Genomic DNA, 22,288 nt, shown 5'->3' on the forward strand with positions numbered 1-22,288 from the left:
TCGTTCAAATCCTAGTGCTGCAAAGGAAATGAATGGAGAAGCTTATGCAGCTCTACAGTCGCAGACCCGAGATGATGCAGAACCTAGAGGGTTAAAGCAACAGGATGAAGTCAGCACAAAGCAGCCCACAAGGACTGGCAAATAAATAAATCATCCTAACTACGCTATTATTATGGCTTGCCTGAGGTTCATTGTCTCTTTCTTTTTTACCTGAATGTCTGTTACATTTTTCTCCTTGCACAAGAGAAGCAATCAAAAGGGATTGTGAGCAGTAAATGGCTCCTGCCCATTTTGAATGTTGCTAAAAATACTACCTTACCTCTCCATATCTAGAGGTCAATTGAAAAATCAAAATAATGAGGTAAGCAATCCTTCAGACTGTTCTGTTGAGGAGATTTCTTGCATTTTATCCCAGAAGGAGAATATAAAACTATCTGAACATACATAAAACAAATTCTCTTGCATTCTGTTTGCAGTTCAGCACCCTCCTCTGCACTTATGGCTGTAGCTCAGTGAGGCTTCCTTCCCCAGGCACTTGGAAATTACATTTCTCAATACAGCTTTATAAGACTGGCAGATGTGTTCTGCACAGTTCTGTCATATCTCCTGGCTCTCAGGCAGATAAAATTAGCTTTGGTACAGCTAAGAAGGAGATGATGTGTTTAAAGCACTGCAGTTTGGGTGCATGTCTGTACCTCTTCCATTTGTCTTGAGGGAAGGTAGGTAGGTTGTGCTTCAGTACTTTTTCTATGAAATGGGAATAATGTCCTATTTTATTCACAGGAAGGAAACAAAGGTGGGAGGGGTACATATAATCATTATCTTTTATGACAGAATTCTCAAGTGGATACATTTTTCAAGGCACACAATAGTCACTTAATGTTCCTTTTCATTGATACACAGGGATAGCATAAAAACATGCAACACATTGACTGAAAATAAGGAGAAATTTCTCATATCTCCACATAATCTTTTCCCTGAGGATTTAAAAATTTTCCAAATTAATCCTCAGTATCCAACATGCTCCATGATTTTTTAAATTTTATTTTCTTTTTGTGAAAAAGAGGTTCTCCTGCTGTTTCTGAAGATTAGGACATATAATTGACTAACAGAAAACATTCCCAATAATATAGGTCACCAACAGTATAAAGCAAGCAAAACCAAGAAGCAGAAAGGAATATTTCTGGAGACCTTTCATTTAACTTTTGGAGAAACAGTATCATTTCAGGAAAATTCAGAAGCGGTTTGCAGGCCATTTGGAAAGACCAGATTTGATGAATCAGTGCCAGTACTTCAGCCCATTCCATGACCAACATGCTAACAACACAAGCATCAAACATTTTAATAGACACAGAAAATGTGTCACAGCAAATATAAGTAGATTGCCTGTATCTAATCTACTTGTATGAGACTTTTAACATAAGAGTAAGAATTAGAGTATTTGGATCATTACAATATTCGGTCAGAAATTATTAAGGTGACCAAGATCTAAATTCCCACATCACCATCCTGTATTAACTAGGGGACTTTTGGCAAAATCTCATTATGGGCTTCATCTGAGAAGAGAAAAAACAATATTTTCGTAGTTTGTGTATAGATCTTAACTTTATTGAAACTGCTTTCTTGACTGTTTTTCTACCACTGTTCAAACTCAGTCAGTTTATTAGATTGGATGGAAGTGGAGAGTGCAGACGAAGCATGAGAAATTAGGGGAATATTTGTGTGAGCAAGGACATATGAGTGTCTTAAGCTTCCAGGGGTTTTGCAGAACCAAAAGTTTCTGTACCAGGCACACGTTTCCCAGTTGATATTCTTTGTTCAGTGCTACTGTTTAACCAGTCTCTGCAGTCCACCATGGAGAAGATCCCTGTTTTCCATGCTCCTGGCTGATGGGCTGAGCTTGTTCCTGACAGGCCCTGGAGGTTATATCTTGTGATTGTTCCAGTATCCTCCACCCTAAAAGATCAATCTGTTGCCTAAAACCCTAAACAGCCACCTAGATAGGCAAACAATAGACCACTCACTCATCTTTAGGTGGCACGATGACCAAATTGCTCTGTCATTCACCCATGCAGCCTAACAATGACCTTGCATAACAAAACAGTATTTCCATTTCATCTTGAAATCCTCCACCCCACCCTTAGGAAAGAGGCCTATCTGTAAACATTTGCATTTTTATCAGCTCAAAATTCTTCCTCTTGGCTGTTCGGGAACTCAGGATTTGTGCATTATGTGCTTCCCTTCGAGAATACATATGATAATTTCAAATAGTTGATTTTATTTTCTCTATTCCATTTCCCTCTCAACAATTTTGGATCATCTGGTTTTTGGGGTTTTTTGCGTTTTTTTTTTTTTTCATTCAGTTTTATGTTTTACTGTGATACTGCAGGATCAGGAGGGTGAAAGATTAAAAGAATAAACAAAGAAATGTGAAGAGTAACAGTTATTACACAAATCCGTTTTCATGTATATTGTATATTAACAATATACAATATTGTTATTTTATATGTTATATGTGTCTCACAAAAAATATACTGGACTTAATATGTTAACTGTTTCTTCTTTACCTGTTCTTTTCAAGTGCCTCTGCAGCTCAGCAACATTACAGTCCCAAAGCAGGTGAAAGAGTGGAAAGGTATTTCCTGAGCAAGGGCAGGATGCCTGCATGTAAATTAAAAAAAAAAAAAAAAAAAAAAAAAAAAAAAAACAAAAAAAAACAACCCAAAACAAAAAAAAAACCCCACAAAAAAACAAAAAAAACCAAAAAAAACCAACCAAACCAACAAAAAAACCCCACAAACAAACAAAAAAACAACAACAACAACAACAAAAAACCAAACAAAACAAAACAAAAAAACCACCAAAACCAACCAAAAACCAACAAAAATCCCAAAACCACAAAACGAACAGAACAAAACAACCAAGCATAAATCCTGGAACTGATGGAGAATTCGATCAGATAAAGGAATTCTAGCAGGCATGAGAGAGAAAGGGTAAATAGAGCTGGGTGGGATAGCAATAACTGACACATCTATAAAGAGCAGAAAAAGAAAGAAAACCCCAAATATTTGTGAAGACTTTCATGATAAGACATAAATCATTAGATCCAAGTATGGACGGTGGTGACATAGTATGACCATGGCTGCCTCCAAGAGAAAGTGAGAAATGATTGGTGAATGGGTGTATGCTAGCATTCATTAAATAACTGAGTCTCCCTAAAAATGCATCCAGTGAGCATCTAGTTACCTCCACAGAAGTGTCTTTTCCTATGTAGTACTTCTCCAATTTGGAGTTGATACTTTCTTCCCCATGGCAAATTCATTCTTTAATTCCTAAAGGATGGCCAAAGTTTCAGGCAAGGCTGTCCTTGCAGAAACTGGAAGCAGTTTTGTCCAGTTGACTAAAAGGGTTTGTTAAAAATAAGCTACTGTTTTCATTTCCCAGGAATTGCTTTTAGGCATCAACTCACAGTACCTGTCCTTGGTGTGGACACACATAGCTCTTGCAGCTCACCTACCACCCCAAGACTCAAAATGATAGGAGTGCCCATTATACTACCAAACCACAAAAGTCCTTTTGGGGGTTTGTGGTATGTACACTTCTGGACTGAAATAAAACCATTCGTTCATTAGGTTGATGATACTGTGGGTGTTTGTAGATATGATGCTTTTTAAGCCTTCTAACTGGTCTGATGAAGCTGTGGCCTTATCTTTGAGAGCCTCTTTTCAGCTGATGATAGCTTGTGAGGCTTCATTGATTTCACTCCTTTTTGTGACCTATTCCAGTTCATGCTGACTGACTGAATATCTTGCTTGTAAATTGTAATGTTGTGTTCCTCTCCTCTGTGATCAAGTGACAAAGAACTTATTTTTTTCCTTCCTCTCCCCAAGATAAGAAGCAAAAGGAGTAACCAAACTATCTCTCTATGATCAACATCACTGACCAGTCTGAGTCACACTCCTGACTCACAAAAATTTGTCTTACAAAGAATAAATGTAGACCCTCCCTGATCTCATCAGTGCTGGGAAATTTTCTTCAGGAAAAAAAAAAAAAAAGCTCTCTTAGCAATGCTAGTTCTAAGTCCTTTGGGTAAGAAAATAGTTCAGTTAAGTTTTAGGTTCCTTCAGCAAACATTAGCATTTCTGCCCCTTGGCAATTTTTCAAGATGGTTCGAAGCATTTTAGAGTCATTAGAGGAAACAGTTCCCATTCTGCGTTTCTTTCAGTAGAGATGCACTACCTTATTTGTACTACTTTAGTCAAGAATTAATCATTCAAATAATAAGTGACTACCAGAACACAGAGAAATAAATTATTTGTTTACTTTGTTGATCACATACAGCTCTAAATCATCTTGCCTGCTTTCAAGATACTAAGGAAATTATCCCACCTACCTAAAATTGCTTTTGAAGAATATTACTAATGGACTACTTCACATGCATTTTTTAATAGTTTAAACCTCTGGGCTCAGCCTTGCAAGACTTATTCAAGAATAATATTTTGCAGATTATAAATACAGATCTGAAGATTATCAAGGTCAAAATTTGGATATCTATGAAAAGATGTGGCTATAAAATATCTAGTATGAAAGCTTCAAAACAAATCACTCTCCACAGTAGAATAAATTATAGCAAAAGTATTTCAAAAATGTTTATATTTGTGTGTATATGAAATCAAGAATGTTTACAGTGTTTAAATGTAGACTATGGGCAGTCAAAAGAAGAAAGCCTTGACTTGAGTGTTGTTTCTACTGTCAGGTAATAATAGAATCATGTATATTAAGGTAATTAGAAACAAACTTTTAAAAATAATTCAAAATGTTGGTTGTCAACTCATAAAAATGAGGAAAATTAACTAAGTTCTTATAACACAAACTATATTTCTATTATGTAGCAGTAGAAAAGATCAATAGGGTTTTCCTCTAAGTTCCCTTTTGTCAATAGGATAACATGGCAGCCTTGTCTTGCGCTAGCAGAGCTTGAATATACCATGTTATGGGTACTGCTAGTAACAGTACTGCTGTGGGTTATCTTCAGGCTACAGCATGTTAGACAGAAGTAAAGGCAGTTTGTTTTATAAGAGAAGTGGATTAAAAGATAGAAAAATATTTTGTTTGTGACAGCAGTCCAAACATTGACAATTTTGTTACCTTCAGTTCTGACTGGATTCAGTGAGAGCTGCACATGCTTAGTAATTACTAAAGCTGATGTCTATTTTTGTAAAAATATCTCGGATTATTAAAAGGTATTTTAAAACATGTGAAAGGCTTTTAGATCTATTTTTAGAGTAATACCTAAATTTGTTTCTTTATTTTGCTTCACTCAGCTTGTTGTTAATTCACTGTTCAACCACTTCTCAGTGCCTTTCATGTTCAAGCCCCCAAGCCCTGGCAGTGCCTTTTTTATGAAGCCATGCACTCAGAATGGTCCAACGGGACAGCAGAAAGGGCCCACAGCTGCTCTGTGAAACTAGTTAGGAGTAATTGTATGAGATGTCCTTGACATCTGGCCTTTAATAGTGTTGCAAGACCAGCTGGTCCTAGGAAGAAAATTAACGTGGGTCCATTCACAGATGTGGTTCATGGACTTTCTTAAGAATAAAGTTGGAGTTGCAGGGTTAAAGTGCCAGAACTATCACAACCTGTTTTGAAAATGTCAAAAACTTTGATCTTTGTAAACACTATATGTTTATCTGCCTCCCACCTTTATGTGGTTCTGATGAAGTTCGTGATGCTCTGTCAAATTACAGGGAAATGTAAGTGCTTGGAAAAGGCTCAAGAATCCCTCTCAAAGATGTGGTAGGTATAAATAAGTATGAAAACATAAATATACATATAGAGATCTTGCTTTAGAAGGAAACTCTAATTTAAAAAGATGTGCAGCTACAACTCGAGAACAGTATTATAATTAGCAAAACAAAAATTTAAAAATTTTAAGAAAACAGTAAAATCACCAGAAATTCCATCAATATTAGAAAATCCACCTTGCTACCTAAGCCAAAAGTTTTCCTTTCCTTATTACTGTTTCTTTCCCTATGCATATATCCCTATCTATTTGAGTTTTGCTGTGACAACAAGCAAAAATAACCATTTTAGAAAAAAAGTTAGGAGATCTGATAGTTTTAAAATGGGAACCATACAAAATGTTGTTGGGGTTTTTTGTTTGTTTATTTTTGTTTTATTGGTTTATTTGTTTGTTTTTAAAAAGGAACCAGGACTCTTATGGTAAACCATAGAATTTAACCTTAAGAAATGAAATCAGCAAGAATTACAGACATCTGTAGCCAGAAAAAAGATAGTGTTGTATAGATAAGGATTGTTTGGCTTTTTTCCCTTTTCCTCTGATCTATTCCTCTTTTCTAAATTAGATAAAAAAACTCCATGAAACATTAAATTGGCAGGCAAGTAAAGCTAAGATAAAGCACCTCTCTTAAACCCATAATGCCAGGAAATTCAGCTATAACAATACTCTTAGCCCATGCTGTAGTACTTTTAAAGTGTGGAGTTTCTCATTGTTGACTGAGATAGATAAAAATCACATCATTTTTTGCCTCCCCACAAAAATTTTTGTTTTGAGGTTGAGGAGTAGAGTTTTTTAATAGTTTGCTACAACATTTCTATTTTCCCCTGCAATGTGTTCTACACATTGGGATGTATTATTATAATATTTTTGGGTTTATGGTTGACAAAAGTAAATACAGGTATGTGAGAAAACCAATGAAATAATTTATATGTCATACTTGTATTAGATGGGGCTTTTTTTTTTTTTTTTTTTTTTTTTTTTTTTTTTGGCATTCTGTTGCGAGCCCCAAACAGAACAGGTATGTAGACTACTTGAACTTGTGCGTGCCTTTGCAGGTTTAGGACATAAACTGCCTAAAGCAACTCAAGAAATTATATTACTTGTGTTGTGTCAGGGAGTTCTGTATCTCTCAGTATAGACATTATCTTCCATATGCAATATTTAAAAGTAATTTCCAAAACTGCAACCTGTCCTTTGAAAATTTAAAGAAGTGCACTTATATACCACCCTTAGAAGAAAAAGAAATGTTTGTTGGGGTTTTTCTCTTAATATATTTCAACATGATTGCAGGCCTGAAATACATCAAAGAAGCACGGTGACGTGAAGCCTCATAGTGTATGTCATTTTCATCAGGGTTACAAGGATCAGCAAGTGTCTTTAAAAATTGAAATCACCAGGCAAGTCTGACTTATTTTTTTGTCCATCTTTCCCACTTTTTGCCTGTGGCCCATTGGGTGGAAAGGATGAACAACTTTTCTGAGTGCTGACCTCTTTAATGAAATGGTAGGAAGGAGGGAGGAAGGAAGAAAATTAAATAATGAAGTCCTGGTTCCACACTCCCTTACTCAGCTAGCACTTTGAATATGTTGATCTATTGGAGTATAAAGATTTAGAAAGACATTTATTAATTTTTAAGAGTAAGGGTAAATTAGAGAGGTAATGGATCTCAAGCAGCTCCTGAGTCATTGTATCTTAGATAGTCATCAGTGGACTGGTACAATCCAGCCATCTCCTATTTTTCAGGGCTGCCTTTAGAGGAACTTTATCAGTCTACAGGAATTAAAAACTAACTGAACAAAAAGAACAAATAATTAATCATATAAAATGCATTCACCTGTGTTCCAATTACTTTAGTTTGTATTTTGAACCATCAATTAAATAAGAGGCGTGATACGTCCAAATAGATCTAAATTATAATTTATTAGTGTTTAAGACAAATATTTCATTTGTATACCATAATCTGTATGGTAGGGTATGTTTTCACTTGGCTGTAGTGACACAATTTTGGGGGATGATGATGACGATTTGTTTTTAAACATGACTCATGAGGTTTCTTCTGCATGCAGGTTATATAATGCTTCTTCCTTTGTGATAATGACTATCTGTTTTCTACTTTTGGCTTGCTTTTCTATTGTTATTTCTAAATTGTGTACATTTAGCCGATGAGTGGAGAATTTGTTTAATTAATCCAATAATTAAAGAATAGTTATCATATTTGCCATATATTAAATGTCTTAGGAGAAATAATTTTTAGTATTTGGTACTTTCATTTTATTATTCTACAGTGTTCTTATACTAGGATATCTGTTATGCATAAATCAAATTACAAAGGAAAAAAAAATTTAAAATATAATCAGGTATCCCTGATGAAGGAGGAGCTTTATGTTGTCAAAATCAAATGCACGAAGGAGTAAAAGGTGATATTTGTGAAAATTCTGGAAGACATACCAAAGTTTCATGAGAATTGAGATGAGCCTAAATATTGTTTGTGTAAAGTGGTAAGAAAATATGTTTACTTTTTAGTGTGGGTAAAAAAGCAAGAGTCTTCTAATGGATTCTCAGTGAAAGAGCTTTTAGAAAAGCAAATTCTCTAAATGCCAGATAGTACCAGTTTAGGTGGTAAATAAATAAAGCAATATTCACCAGAATGAGCATGGCAGAGTCAACTTCTTACAGTCCAAATAAATGCTGGGGGAAAAATATCCACATTTTATTATTTTCTCCTCTGATATTTGCTGTTCTTCATAGTTAATGTTTATCCTAACAATGGTATTAATATTGCTTTGACAAAGAGAAGATATAATGAAAGGAAACCATTCATCTCAGATCTATCTCTAATTCACAAAATTCAAATGTCCTTAATAAAGTTTACAATCATTATTTTTAACAATAAAATCTAATCTACAAAGAGATATTTGTTATTTTTTGTTACACTTTGTTTCGTATATTGTTAAATCATTAAATTTAATTTTACAAGTTAATAATCGTGCTGTATTTTTATTAATATAGTTTGATACAATTGCTATGCCCTATTTAATGATAGTGTAACTTTGCAATTAAACAATTTGTTTTACCCACAGAAGGTTTCTGTGATACAGTCTTTTTTTTTTTTTTTTTTGAGTCCACTGAATTGCTGCCAATTTCTTTGTGAAACTATTTGCTTTTTCCATCGCACTCTCTTATCCTTTTATTTATTGCCCACTTAAGTGTTCTCCTGAATTTGGATGTTTGATGACAGGTTTGCAAGGTTCAAAACATTTGATTTGTTGGGCCTTGCCCTTTGGAAATGAAAAACATACAAGGAAAAATAACGTCTCTGAAGATTTGAATCAAATATAAGTTGTCTCTCATAGCCAATATAAACATATGAGGGCTATGCCTCTGCAGGATAATGATGAGCTGATTTATAGGACAACAATTCAAGCTTCTGTTTTTGAATTATGGATGGTGGTCTTCCTTTAATTGTACCTCTCTTATAAAATAAGTTATGTGGTCGTTTACTACTCAGTGTTGTAATCTCTCTCTACTGACTTACATAGTCATCCAAGTGTCCTGTCTCTAGTGACATGTCTGCTCATCAAATCTGTAATCAGCACCACTTGTATAAGGGTTTGGAGTGCTGTGTCACATCAGCATCACAGCCTGTCTGACAGAGACCACTGCATATTTCTGAGGTTTTTCAGAGACACTGTCACCTTGTATGTTGTCAGAGCTGCTTTATCCATGAAAAAACTATTTCTACCCTAGCAGCTTGAAAATCTTTCCAGTATTCCCCTTAGGAGAGGGGGCTTGTACAGTGTGATGACAACATCCATCAGCTCCTCTTCAGAAAAATAAAAACCAACAAACATATAGTGTAGGTAACATTGCACTGAAAAGAGTTTTCAGGGAATTGTTTACTAAAAATTATCTGCCAGGATGTTTATGCTATGGGGGAAGAAATGCTAGGGAAAGAATAAGGCAAGAACTGGCAAAGCATGAACACCTAAATCTTGAAAGTGTAAATCCCATGTCTACCAGAGCTGTATGAAGGTAACAAACCACCCTTAGCTCTGTTTCACCCTTACCTCTCCTGAAAGCATCCTCTGCTAAAGTTGAGAAGGAAAACTTGCCTGTATGTCTATCTGACCATAACATTTGGTTATTTAAAAATTCATTGCTATTTTACTTGTACCTGTTCATATTTGTAGTTCTTCAGTAGCCAACAAGCAATAACCAGAACACATACATGTCAGCACAGTCTGCCTACTCCAACTTGAAATGTTTGCTAATAGCTAGGATGGGCTCTTAACTTAGTTTTTCTCCATTTTGCCCAGTTTTTGTATCAAATACTACATTTTACATCCAAATTTTGATAATGTAAGGCACTACTTTAGGCAAATTGCCTCTATGGGTAAGGCAGAAACATTTTTTATTTTCTAGGGCAATTAATTAGGCATCTACAATGTCACTCCCACACTTAAATTAATCTCCATATGTTCAGTTATCATGGGTAAAAAAAAAAGTAAGAAGCTATAAAATGAAAACTCATAGCCACAAATCTGCAATGTATTTTTCAGACACCTAAATTTCTGTCAGCTTGCTGGGAAACCATAACCTCTTTATTACATGCTTAGCTAACCAGCACATATCATAATTACTACACAAACAATGGCTCTGTCACTTTTCATCATATATTTAAAACAGAAGGGGGGAAAAAAGAAGTGTCACTGATGAGATTTTTGTGCTTTTATTCCATGCAGTTTAGGATAGTTACTATTTACCTGTGAAATACTACTTTTGATTTAAATAGTGCATCACAAGTTATTTGTCTTGTGATATATTGTCTTTGGTTCATTTAACTTGTATAATTTTCTTCCTAATTTGGAAAACAAAATCCATACTCACTCAGTAATTTGTCTGAATTGCCAAAGTTCTAATAGGTCTTGCTGGGGATCCTTTTAGAGTTTTCAAATTAAATATCTTGTCTGATGGGTGGACTCAGGAGAAAAAAGAAATACAGAAAGCATATCTGAACTACTGAAACACTTTAACACAGGAAATGTTAAGAACTTGCAACTAGTGAAATGCAGCAATTTTAACCTGTACTTATGTATTCTTGGCCTGATATGTTTGTTTTCTTTATGCAACATTCCTGTGTTTTAAGGCATTAAAAGTGTTCCCACCCTTGCCTACAGTGTTTCAGTTGCGCTCAGTCTGGCTGATCAGTGGGTGTGAGGGGACAGGATTTAATGTTGCATGGGGTCAGGCTGGGATGGGATGGGATGGCATGGCATGGCATGGAATGGGATGTTACTTTTCTCCATGGCCGTCTCCTGGTGCTGTGGTGAGTGTTGGTGCTGGAAGGGTGTTGATAACACACAGGTGTTTTGGCTGCTGCTGAGCAGTGATGGCACAGCACCAAGGCTGTCTCTCCAACACTGTCCCCTCACCAGCAGGCTGAGAAGGGGCCAGTTCTTGGGAGGGGACACAGCCAGGACAGCTGACTCAAGCTGACCAAAGGGATATTCCATAACATGTGGCATCTGCTCAGCAATGAAAGCTAAGGAAACGGGGATGGAGGCATTTGTTATGAGATTTGGTCTTTTGGAGGAACCCAGAAAGTGACTGGACATCTGATGGGAAGTAGAGAACAAATATTTTCTTTTCCCTCACTTCTGTTCTTGGCCTTTACTTTATCAGCCCTGAGATTAGCTCAGTTGTCTAGGGCATGGTGCTAATAATGCTAAGGTTGTTGATTTGATCCCTGTATGGACCATTTACTTAAAAGCTGGACTCATTTATTCTTTTGGGACCCTTCCAACTCAGAATATTCTGTGATAAACTGCCATTTTCTGACCTGTGAGGTTTTTTCTGCTTTTTTCTTTTCAAAATTTATTTTATCCTCACCCTGCCTTGAGGAAAGGGAATAATGGAGTGACTCAGTGGGCGCATGTTATCCAGCAGGGATCACCCCACCACAGCCAAACAGGCACAAATCTTGCCCAGCTAGCAAGTCACAGACTCAGCGCTCCTTCTAAGTTGGTGCCCATGCATGTTTACTTACTGTACAGATCTGACTGTGGTAAGGAGTTTTCTTCTCCCAGCTTTTGGAAAGGAGCATGAAAATCAAATCCTAACCATCTACAGAGGCAGCTGAACCAAGCTGCTACAATCATTCTTTGCTCTACAGCACTTCAGTGCTCAGCAGGTACTTGAGACCCATACTTTCAAGCACCCCATATGAACCCTATACAAACTTGTTGACCTGGATTTTATAGTTTCAGTAAGCAGAATCACATTAAGGAGGAAAGAGTCCAAGGCTTTATGTAAAGTTCTGCTTGATATGCCTTATCTGTGACAGGAAAGTTCTGTGACTTTCCCGTCTTTCAGGTCTCATTTTCAATTTCTGCATTTTCTTAGGTCTTGTGATCTTATTTCTTATTTGGTTTATGTTTTCTTCAAACTACTGTCTGCTTTCTTGCATTTTTATTTCCAGCTGGGTAATTCATCAGGCATGGCAATAGACCATTATGACAGAGAAGACTGTTTAGTTGTAGCCACACCTGTGCTTTTTTTCTTTTTATTTTCATTTGTAGAGATTGAAGAAGGATGTTGAAATTTAATCAGTCAAAAAGCAGCCCTTCCTCCTTCCCCTTCCTCTTCCTCTTCTCCTTTCTCCTTTCCCCTTTCTTTTTCCTTTCTTCTTTCTTCTTCTCTTCTTCCTGTCTTTCTCCCTTTTGTTCCACCCTTCCTCTCTTTATTTTCCCTTCTCTTCTTCCCTATCTGTAGAACCACTAAGGAATTCAGTAAGATTTCTGAACTGTTTGTAACTATATAACTAGATGTTAATAGAATTGTTCTTCTGTGTAAGGGCAAATAAAAGAGACATTGAGTGAGAAAATTTCCATGGAAACAATATTTCAGTAGCAATGAAAAATATTTCTCACCACAACATGCTAAAAATAACTTCACAAATAACTCCATAAAATTGGACTTTTTTATTGATAGTATGGGTGCAAAAACCATAGTACTTTTTCAGCTGGAGGATAATATGCCTCATTCTAAGTTCTGCATCACTAATTCTTTAATAGGATAACTTTGCATTTCCCAACCTGCTTTTAAAAGCCTATTCTGATGTTAGTTATTCCTATTCATGTAGACAGAGGGATTACAAAGCAAAGCGGGCTACAGCGTGTTCTTGGTTGCTTGCCACTTCCCAAATTCTGCATTGTGGTTCTTTCACAGCAATCTTAAAATCAATTTGCCTGGGAAAGAGCAAGCAGCTTGTATCTGCACATTCTTCGCTATTGCAAGGAAGCTATGTCTTCTTTTACATTACTTACAATTTTTATGGAAAGGTTGATTGACAGTTCCTCTTACAAGGTACAATAGAGAAGTTAAATTGGATAAGCAGTCCTTTGTGAGAACTCTCATTGTACCATATATTTTGCTTCTTCTATCTTTGGGCTTATGAAATTCCCTTTGGGATTTCAGTTTTACGTTCATATCTCCAATAGTCATGTACATCCTTGGTTTTTGGTTTCTTTTCCTTCTGCATTTATTTTTCAAGTACAAATATAAAAACATATATCTCTGATGATTTGTGCCACTAATACTGCAAGTTGTACACAGCTGGGTTGCAGACTGCAACTCTGTTTTGTCTGTAAGTGTTGTATGGTTGTACTTGTTTTCCCATGGTGCTTCATTATTTCAGTGAAGTAAAATTTCAGTGGAATTATCTGTCATAGAGGAAGGAGTTAGTTTCTATGGAATAAAGTAGAACTGTAAAGACTACTTGGTCAACAGATTTGTGCAGCAGGGCTTTGTGATCATCTGATGGGTCCTGTCTGACAAACAGACTGAAAGGCTTAGAACAGAAGGAGCTAAAGTAAATACAAACACCTTTTCATTTTTTTGGTCAGCCTATTTAAGCAGAAATTTTCTGCTAGAGCAGTTTGAAGGAAGAAGAAATGTTCCTGTCTTGTTGCTGACTGCTGGGTCTTCAGGGCTTTTGAGATGTGTGGGTTTAGAAGTCCTGTATGTAGGCCTGCTACTTATGTAGCAATCTCTGGCTATGTTTGTTTTCTCCTTTGAGCATGTGAAATTGTGAGCTTGTGAGGGTCATGCAGAAGGGCAATTGCCCATAATTATTTTCTGTTTGTTTGCTTTTTTTTTTTTTTTTCTGAGAAATGTGTGTTTAAGCCTATTATGGTGGTAGTTGGAACTGGATCTTATGTAGACATATCTGGGTTTTGGCTCTTAGAGGAAATGTTATAGTTGGTGTATGTTCTTAACTGGGAAAGTAGCACTTGGATTCCACCCAGATGGTGGAAGTCCCAAAATGGGAGTCACTAACTGCTCAGTTATGTGAGAGTGTCCACAACCGGGCACTTCATTTGGTGTTATAGTGGAGAACAATACAGATTATGCTCTTGTGTTATTTTCTCTGCCAAGGACCTGCTCCTCTGTGGTTATTTGTGAGCCACTCCCAAGAAGAAGTAGGTTACCAGCTTCTGTGCCTTAAGAAATTATGTGCAAAAAATTAGGGAAACTATCACAATTCAAATAGGTAAATGCTTAAGCACAAACAAAGCCTTTAGGAAATTAGGGCTGATAAATCAAGACTACATAGTCTTCTCTAGTCATATGATGGTAAAGCAAATTTGATATTCTTTTGAGCATGAAATTATGGAAAGAAAATAGTTTGAGATGTAAGATGGGGCATGCAATAATGAAATAATGATAACTTTGATAAATATCATATTGATAAAATTTTTTTTCTAAAGATCAATGTATTTTTCTTCAACATTTTGTCCATCTTTGTAGTAACACTTACTTACTTTTAGATCAGTGCAACTGAAAGTTCAATATCTGTGGCATATTCATGTACTGAGGGAAAGAAAAGACCTAAAATTTGTATCCTGAAGAAGAAATTTCAGAGACAGAACTCTGAAATGGAAGTTGGACTGAATTAACAGATTGGAGGGTTAGTACATACTCCTATTTACAATTTTCAGATGGAATGAAGTGAACACAAGAGCTGAGATCATTGAAAAGGGCCAGTAGTGAGGTGAAAAGAAAATTAAACCAATTTTAAATGGAATTTTTAGGTTAGGTAAGGACAGCCTGAAGCCTTGATAGCCATACTGCGCAGGGTTTCGTGGCTGACAAAGTAGGTAGGGTCAGGACTCATCCATCTTGTCAGTCTGAAATGCCTTTAGTCTACTAATGGCCTTTTCTGGAAGAGTCAATTCTTTTAAAAAATAGTCTTAATATGCAGGTTGGTTTAATGTAAATATCTTCTAATTAGGTATATATGCATTGATTAAATTACTTTAATTTCTTTGTGCTTTGAAGCTTTGTGGCAATCTCATTGGTGATCATGCTAAAAACACTTGCTTTGAGTAGACCGTCTTCTGTGCACAGTGGATTAAAAAAAAATACTGTGATCTTCAGCATCTGCAGTCAGAGCTCCTTTTAAACAGATTTTGGAATGTCAGATTGAACATACCCTCCTGCCTGTGATCCAAAGCAGTCACCCATGTGAAAGGTTTTCAGCCTCTGTTTGTTTGTGCTCTTGGCTCCACTGGCAGTGTAGGTTTTGCACAGTTGATTTAAGCTGACTGTCAATAAGCAGTTTGCTACTGTTAAAGACGCTGGTAGCAGCTTAAGCAGAATGTGTAGACCAATTCTTCAATTTAAGAAACTGTTACATGACAGTTACCTTATATGACATATTAAATAGTATGTAGCATGACAGACTTGAAATGGACTTGTAGTAGTGAGCATCTTATGCAATAATTATCTTAACTAGATCCCTTTCTTTGTGTTACCTGAGCCCAGAGAAGCATATATTTATGTGTGTCTTCACTGATTGCTCATTTGACCCCACTGGTGACTACCAAGATTTAGTAGCCATTTACGTTGCATGCACTTAAGGTTTACTCTGTCAGAGTCTAGCTTCATTCTGTAAGATATGAATGTCCCCCCCCGGGGTTAACCTTGTTCCCGTGGAGTTTGGAAAGTGGATCAATGCTGAAGTGCTATTTATGGGCTGCAATAGTAGGTACTTAATTCCAAAATATGGAAATTTGAAGTTGCCATTGCCTGTCACCTGTATTGCTTGTTCTTACCAGCAGAATTCTGCAAGTGAGCATAGGTCTGACTTGAGTGTGCTCAGAGATACTGACAAACTCACAGGACTGAAAGGGTCACTGGAATATAAAAATTAAAAATTGACTCCCAAATAATCTAACCCAGTGCATGTATTCAGAGAATGCGACTGAAGAAAACCTGCTCTAAACCCCAACCGTGATGGTGGGTCTCCTTTAGCTGCTAACCTGATGGTTAAACCTGTTAGATAGGACACACAACTCTGGTTTCCTTTTTTAGGAGATTTCAACCCTGTACTTCCTGGTGAAAGATCAACCCCTGAGATATTTGGTATTTGATTCTCGCAGCCTCTTCTAATGAAAAATAAGAAAGAAAAGTCATTCTGTGTAAACACAGTGTTCATCTAGATGAGGCCACATCCAGGGTGGACATCCAGCAGCACTGGTGGGTGCCTGAACATATGCTGTGACTCTCCTCCCAGGCTGATAAGGAGGGCTCTTTCTACTTGGGCTGCTTCATTTTTTTCAATTAATCAATTCTCTCACAAAGGATATGAGACTTTCTTTATCCTGTCTTTCCCAGAAGTGGCTTTCTTCTGTTCTTGCAATGACAAGAGGATTTAAAATTTTTTTAAAGTATTATGGAATGTTACTATTATTTGGGCTAGGTTGGTTGTTTTCCTTGTGTTTATACAAATAAGTGATCAGTGTTTCATTCAAAGCCAAAATAAACCTGAGAAGACAGTCTAATCTAAATGAAAGGATTGCAGGCACTATAACTCTCCTCCAATGTGGTAGGAGATGTTGCTTGAGGGAGGTGGGTCAAACTCTGCTCTCTTCAGCACAAGGAAATGCTGCAAACTGGTGCCAGCGCTGCTAACAATTGTTTTGGTCCTCAGGTGCTGGCAGCATTTAGAGCCTTGGGGTAAACAAACCTGCCAGCATTTTCAACACTGTTATCTACTTAGAGCAGACCTAATCAACACTGCTTAAAATGCTGAAGGCCTTCTATGCTCTGTACTATAGCTCCCAGCTTTACTGAGGAGACAAATCAGTCAAGGCTTTTGACATGGTTTAGAGCCTTTACAGCTTAGAGAGTGTAGTAACACATTTAACTACTTCTTAAGAGCTGGGATGGTGGTGAGAACCATAGGAGGCTTGGAAGGAATGTGAGGGGTGTCATGTGGTGGGCCCTGAGGAAAACCTGATCATAATCTTTACCCAGGCAGGAGGCTACTATTTGAGAATTGCCATAGTCATCATCAATGATGTAACACAGATCTTCCGTTATAGCAGAATAAAAATGATCATATGTATTTTTTTCAATTAAAAGTTAGTAAATGAGCTGCTCTTCCTAACTTTAAGGTAGATAATGAACCTGTATGCATATAGTCTTGTGGATTTCAGTTGTATCAGAACGCACTTGCACAGTTGTCAACCATAAATAACTATTAAAATCTTTGTATTCCCTGTGTCAAAATCTTAGCTTCTGTGACATAAATCATATTTTGATCTGTAAATCCTCACCCATGGTGCTTTGCACTGTAAACCACAGGTTTGTTTTTTTTTTCAATATGCGTTGAAATGCAAAGTAGAAAAAATCTCTTCAAGAATCAGAGATAAATAAAAATGTGTTATAAAGCGCTACTGGAAAACTGCAGGGGCCTTCACTTGTGCCTTTCATGACATAAAAAAATATATTTTAACATAGGATAATAAGACACAAAGCTTGGTGAAGGCCCTTGGCTATTTTGTTAGTACTTTGACTGTCTGATTTGCTATGTTTGCTTTGGTTTTTATCCTACTTTTATTGATTATTTATTATATTTTCATATTAATATATTAATACATTTTATTTTAAGCTTTAATTGTCTTTATATTATTTGTATATCTTTCACACTATATTTTGTAATAGTATTATCGGAATGTAAACTTTAAAGTCTTGATTGGAATTTTTTCTAGTTTGTTATGAAAGATTCTTGGGGAAATTTTCATTTCACTTCAACTGGCATTTCTCTTTCAAGTTTAGGATAACATTCCTAAAAATGGAGGTTTAGTCTACACAAAAATTATTTGTTACTGACCTTTTGCATTGCTATTTCGCCAAGTTCAAAGTACTGCAGAGTTGCCTTTTTTTCTTTTCAAGTTTAATTTGTTGCTAAGTTCCCACCACCGTATATGGTGTCATTGTTTCACTTATTCTTTGTACTTTTGTTTTCTGACTAGATTTAGTGCAATGATTGAAAACAGAAAAGTTCTAAGCATGCTTTGTGGGGTACTAAAGCAGTATTTAATTTCTGGCAACATATTGTAGGTATTATCTCAGCTGTGTTTCAAAAATACTTAATATGGGTAGAAGGAAGGAAGATGAGAAAGAGGCAATCTTGCTCTCCCTTACATGGTTGTAGAAGACAGACAAGGGTATGGAAGGAGCAAATAACATCTCTTTTACAGCCTGTGCAAAGATTTTTGTGAGACCACAGGGTAGCTGCTGTCAATTTGCTCATCCTGAAATAGATGTTGGAAAACAATGGAGAAGTGGGAAAAAAGGTCACTAGCTGGTCTGATGAATGAATATTTTACCTGCAAAAATGTGCACCAGCTGACTTCCCCTCCTCCTTTACTGGCACAGCAACTTACCTCAGAAAGAAGCTGTGAGTAGCAGAATGCTTCCACAAAAAGCCTTGAGCACCCAGAAGGTTAAGTAATTGGTTTATTCTTCCATGCTTTGCAAAAAATAAAAAAACTCATAAACATGGTTCCAAACATGGAGGTCTTCCAGAGGTAAGCTTTAGACAGTGCAGATGATGGAAAAAGTTCAGGAAGAGGAAGATGTGAGCAAAAGAAGTAAGCAGTAAAGCAGTAAGGCTGCAGTGAGGTATTGAGTTTTAGATATGGCTTGAAAACAAAGAAAGATGCTTGGCTGAGTGAGGTAAGAAACAACATTAAAGAAGGTAAAAAGTTGAAAGAGGCAGAAGATAAGAGAAATAAAGAAAGAAACCAAAGCTGAGTGAAGGGACACAAAGGGTCACTTGAAGTTTTACAGTTCTATTACACTTATTATTTATTACACTTATTGATTTTTTTACCCTGTCAGAATGTCCATCTCTTCAGTTATCTTTTCAGTATCTTTCTCCACTTTTATTTCCTTTTGGAATCAGTTATGTACTAAACACTAGTTTCAATATATTTGTGTTTAAAGCCACTAGGCAGTACCAATTCTAGTCCCTCTTTTCTCTATCCTGATAGTGGAAGAGAAGGTAAAAGAAATTTTATTCTGTTTGTTCATGAAGCCAAAATGAACAAGGTTCAGATCTGAGACTTGTGACTCAGAACCTGAATAGCAACTACTTTTTAGTTGGGAGGAAAAAAATACATTGATCTGAGACTTGGCTTGGCAGGTTTTACATTTTCATTAAATATTGATATTCAAACATCATCTTTGTTTACACTGCATGCTGCTTCCTCTAGGTTTTAAACAAGGTGGATTTTTTGCAAATAGTGTTGAAGTCAGAAGTTCATAGCAACTTACTTACATGTGATAGGAGTTTGTCAGTGACTTCTGAATAATAAGGATTTATTCTGGTATTGTTAATGACGCTTAAAAGCTGTGGGGTTCTTGATACCAGATTTCTGACTTCAGTCACCTTAGAGATGCTTCTAATTAAATCATAGCCCAATAATAAGTGTCATGCTATGTGTGGTCAACGCACTAGGGTACGATCACTAAGGACATCAACATTTGAAATGGATTTAATCTGCAGTCTTGTTCTAGTTGTTTGTACTGTGTTTGCTTTCCAGTGAAACATATTCAGTGATTTAAATGAAAGAAAAAGTTGTTTGTGTGTATGTTCTTAGGTTTGATTTTCCTGTTTTCAATAAATTAATAAATTTGCTTTTGTATTTGCATCAGGGCCTACAGCAAGGCAGAAGGAAGGCTGAGAGGAAACAATTTTAGGGTGTTTAGAGGCACAATTTTTAGCTATTGTGAAGATAAGCAAGGTCCTGCTTGTATGTTTACGTTCCCAAATCAGGGTCAGATCCTGCCTTGAGGCTGTTACAACAAGTAAGTTGGCTGCTGTTGGCTATTGCTGCCCCGTGGATGGACGTGCAGGAGCTGCACAATTGAAGTCACTTGTAATATGACTGCAAGCAGATTTCACTTGGGGTGCAATGGAAAGGGGAAGAGCTACCTCAATTTTACTTCCCCATTTTTCTTCTAATAAAATCACAAGAGAAATAATTAAATCAGCACTTTTTCACTTCCCAGTGATAACAGTGCCCTATGAGTTCATGGGAACATAAAGTTCAGGATACCTTCACAGTCAGCAATTCCAGAGGCGGTGCATGTGTCATGGTGATAAAGTTTGCATATTGCTAAATCAGTGTAGATTTATGTGGTTCTGACTGCCACAGAGATGAGAGCATGGAGCTCGTGAATACCTGCTTCAAGGGTATGTGACACCAAAAGCAGGTTAGAAGTCATAGGCACGTACAACTCCATTTTATGTCTTCCCATAGCCACCCATTTGCAGCTCTTCTTGCTTCCACTGTGTGCATACAATAATTTTGGCTTACCCTATTGTTGTCTGCAGCACTAGGGATCCTTGTGTCATATCACATATAGCTGCTTCTTATATACAGAGGATCCTGGCAGACGTTATCCGCTTACTAAAAGGAAGATGGTTGAATCTGCTGCAGTTTCAAGTTACTGAGTAACACCCAGATTATACAACTGAGAAACACCCAGATTATACAACGACAGCCTCCTACCACCCTCCTTTCAGAAGGCACTCCAATTGCTCTGGCCACCATCCACATTCTGCACTCTACTGGACTAGATCCACTACTTTTCCCTAAGAGGGCAAAACTGATCCAAGATACAGAGATAAGCAAGCTTGATGGACTAGTAGAATAATTTATCAAAGGAGACAGTGGATTTTCTGTTGAACTCTTACAGACCGTTTTTCTATTTCATCGACATGAAAGTAGTCCAATCAGAAGCTCTATCCAGAAATTATTTGGATTAAAATTGATGACCTAGATTATCCCTGTGAATATATTTGTTTTGTAAACAGAGTCCACACAATAATCTGCTTATATCTATCTGCAAAGAATAGGTCGGCATCAACAAAATTTAAATAAAATAAATCTAAGCATAAATGCAAACTGCAAAAATTGTCCCTGAAGTCAGTACACTTATTCTGGTGTAAACTGTCATAGGTTTGCAGTGAATCACAAGCAAGTCATAAATACTGCTCCAAAATGAAAGTAGTCATGCAGAATATTGATATCAAAAGCAAGGAGTAAAGGTGAGTTACTATTACCAGCTCATTTTGTTTACCGCAGCAATGACTGGCTGTGGAGGGAAAAAATTACTTGATAGTTTCTCATGAGTAAGTTTTTCCATTGTATCTTTTGTGCCCACACGCAGCAATCGAAGATGCAAAGAGTTGTAAAATGCTTTCTGAGATTGCATGCTTCTGGCAGGCTCAGGGCAGGGATAGGTGTGTACCTGCTGCTGCCTGGGGCTGAGCTCTGCAGGCTGCCATGCAGGGAGGGATGCCAGGATGCCCTGCTGTCCCAGGGATGCTCCTGCTCTGGGATCCAGATTGGACCTTACGACCCATCACCAGCACCAAATCTGTTTACAGTACTAACAGAAGCCTAACACTTGAATGCCAATTGTGTCAGACAGCAGATCTGAGAAAAGCAGGAGAAAGAAGGCTGAGTGAAGCCTGGGTATTCTGTACTAGGAAAAATAGGCAATAAATTAACTATCTTGCACAGGAGTCACAGAAATCTGGGCATCCGAATAAAGAGGGAATGGGTTGTTGAACCAGCCTTTCCACTGGACAAAATAACTGGTACAGCTAATGCCCTGAAGACAACCACTATCCCTTCCACTTGCTAATGAAAGGGGGAGAGGGAAAGGCAGGGTGAGAGCTGGGGTGTCATTCACAGAGCTTGTCTGTCGTCAATTCCATGTGCTTGGTTTATTTGGATGTTAGCCGTCAGCTTTAGGTTCATTAATTAGTTGTTTGTTTGGGCTTCTTTCCCCCATTTTGTTTGACACTGCTGAGATATCTTGCATCTGTTTCTTATGTTGAATGTTTTGTGGGGAGAGAATCCTCTCTGACTGCACATAACATGCAAACTCAGCAGCTCATCTTTTCTTCTTCTCATGCTTTCCTGAAACGTCAGACAGCAACATTGAGATCTGTACAATGACAGGGCAGGAATCAGCCTGAAAAGAGAACAATGCAAAACTGCTTGATTAATCTGGATTTACACTGCTTCATATTGCCAAATAAAATAAAGCTAGATTTGATAAAAACGAATACATAAGATAATAATTTAAAAGTTATAACAGGACACATTTTCCTGTATTATC

Source organism: Onychostruthus taczanowskii, unplaced genomic scaffold, assembly GCF_017590055.1.
Source record: "Onychostruthus taczanowskii isolate IOZ18803 unplaced genomic scaffold, ASM1759005v1 scaffold31, whole genome shotgun sequence".
Classification (NCBI taxonomy): Eukaryota; Metazoa; Chordata; class Aves; order Passeriformes; family Passeridae; genus Onychostruthus; species Onychostruthus taczanowskii.